The 2,500-nt window shown below is 56.1% G+C and overlaps 1 non-coding gene across 1 annotated transcript in view; it reads right to left on the bottom strand.

The window, feature by feature from the left end:
* Positions 1 to 121, bottom strand: part of LOC124732248 — a 1,909-nt gene extending 1,788 nt beyond the window's left edge. Inside the window, exon 1 of the ribosomal RNA XR_007008634.1 lies at positions 1 to 121. This exon is cut by the window's left edge and continues 1,788 nt beyond it. This is a non-coding gene — a ribosomal RNA (small subunit ribosomal RNA).
* Between the last annotated feature and the right edge of the window lie 2,379 nt (positions 122 to 2,500).

The following is a 2,500-nucleotide window of genomic DNA, read 5'->3' as shown; positions in this document are numbered from 1 at the left end:
TAAGGAACCATAACTGATTTAATGAGCCATTCGCGGTTTCACCTTAATGCGGCTTGTACTGAGACATGCATGGCTTAATCTTTGAGACAAGCATATGACTACTGGCAGGATCAACCAGGGAGCTGCGTCAACTAGAGCTGAGCAGCCGGCCGCCCGGGAGTGTGTCCCGGGGGCCCGCGCGAACACGCAAGCGTCCGCTCAATCATTCTGCAAACAGGAGGAGGCTGAGCTCCCCTGCACAATACACCTCGAAACCCTCTCAGGTCCCGGCGGCGCGCAGCGCCGTCCCAAGTACTTGGTCGGGTTCGAGAGAGGCGCAATCGCCCGGAGTTAGGCGAGTAGACGCTTTCGGTGCGACCACCCGTGCTCCCAACTGAGCTTGCCGCTGCCGACAGAGGCCCGGGAGCGTGCTGTCGTGGCATTGCCGGCGGGAGACAACACGCGCCACCTACGGTGACCGGCAGCTCCAACGCCAGCGCCACAGAAGGACAAAAGCCCCACTTGGGTGCCGAAGCGAACTCTCCCAGCACAGCGCACGCGCCAACACATCCGCACAGCTGCGATACAAACCACCAGCGAGAACCGCTGGGGCGACCGAGCAGCAGACGGCGTCGCGGCGCCGAGCGCCGGGCGGCGGCGCATCCTCAACGCACACAGTCCTCAATCGGACCAGCACACTGAAGATGTCCACCGCGCTTCGCACCGGGCCCGCGAGGACCTACTTTGGCCGCACGGCGCCGCGCGCAGGGTGCGCCGGCGCGCAGCTGCGACGCCTGCCGCGTCCGTCGGCCGGCGCGCCTGCCACTGGCCGCCCCCACCAGCCGGCTGTAGCGCGTGCGCCCACGCACCGCGCGGCCAGCACGCCGGGAGGCGCCCCCTCACCGGCCGGGGACGGTCCCACCCAGCCACCGCCGCGTATCGCTTCACACCCAGATGCCGTTCAGTTTCGTCGGCATGGTGGGTATCGCTGGAACAACCGGTTAGTACCTCAACCTATCGTCGCCATCACCGATTCACCCCTAGCGAGAACAACCGCACCACAACAGGTTACCATTTGTTCATTTGCGTAACTTCACCAGAAAACGCAGGCGTCCATCGCCATTTGCAACTTCAACGATTATTGCATGCCTGTGTCAGGTGTCACGCCACACTACGTCTGCCCACATACACGCAACAAAATGTGCACGCCTAGACAATACGTGGAAGGTGGCCCCCGTACGTATGCGATGTCCATTGCTCGAACGACTGTCAACCGGCCTCTGTAGCATGTCGCAGATATGGAACGCGGTGCACCATGCCATCACGGTGTGTGAGGAGAGACGACTAGGTCCGAATACATCAACAGACAGCTCATGCTGATCGCCATCCACGGCGTCCGTTCCTCCCACACGTCTCTATGGCGTACCACACTGCAATCCAGCTCTCATAGGGAGACGACACGTAGCTGCGTGCACAATATTTGCACTGTATGGTCCGCCGTTTTTGGGCGCAGTCGTTGTGCGGTCACACATGTGCCACGATGTATCATTCAGTACATAAGGACGAATGTGCAGTACAGATTGTGGTTCACGCGTACGACATCAGCGGACAGTTGACACAGGCCGCACCACAACGTAGCCTGAGTACGTCGCATGCGAAGGGCATTGAACATGCAAACTTCTCACCAACCAGCTTGCGAAGGCAGGGGGCAAGGTGGGGACGTGGGGAGGGGCGGCATGTACGTCCTGCTGCCATCCACATTACAGTGTACAGCAGGAGCATGTGGAAAGTGAGCAAGACTTGCAAGGTGTTTAACATGAAGCGATACACAGGGGTGCGGGCAGTGCGAGTAGCGAACTATATTGCGAGGGTTGCGGGTGGGCAACACTACAGTAATTGAACGAGTCGTATAACAATTACAGAGCAGGTTTAGGCGACAACGTGGGTTACGTTAAGGCGACAACATGGGTTAGGTTAAGGCACAACATGGGTTAGGTTAAGGCACAACATGGGTTAGGTTAAGGCACAACATGGGTTAGGTTAAGGCACAACATGGGTTAGGTTAAGGCACAACATGGGTTAGGTTAAGGCACAACATGGGTTAGGTTAAGGCACAACATGGGTTAGGTTAAGGCACAACATGGGTTAGGTTGAGGCACAACATGGGTTAGGTTAAGGCACAACATGGGTTAGGTTGAGGCACAACATGGGTTAGGTTGAGGCACAACATGGGTTAGGTTGAGGCACAACATGGGTTAGGTTGAGGTACAACATGGGTTAGGTTAAGGTACAACATGGGTTAGGTTAAGGTACAACATGGGTTAGGTTAAGGTACAACATGGGTTAGGTTAAGGTACAACATGGGTTAGGTTAAGGTACAACATAGGTTAGGTTAAGGTACAACATAGGTTAGGTTAAGGTACAACATAGGTTAGGTTAAGGTACAACATAGGTTAGGTTAAGGTACAACATAGGTTAGGTTAAGGTACAACATAGGTTAGGTTAAGGTACAACATAGGTT

This window comes from Schistocerca piceifrons, unplaced genomic scaffold (assembly GCF_021461385.2).
Source record: "Schistocerca piceifrons isolate TAMUIC-IGC-003096 unplaced genomic scaffold, iqSchPice1.1 HiC_scaffold_1332, whole genome shotgun sequence".
Taxonomy (NCBI): domain Eukaryota; kingdom Metazoa; phylum Arthropoda; class Insecta; order Orthoptera; family Acrididae; genus Schistocerca; species Schistocerca piceifrons.
The sequence above is the reverse complement of the archived record's forward strand: the minus strand, read 5'-3'. Positions and strand labels throughout refer to the sequence as shown.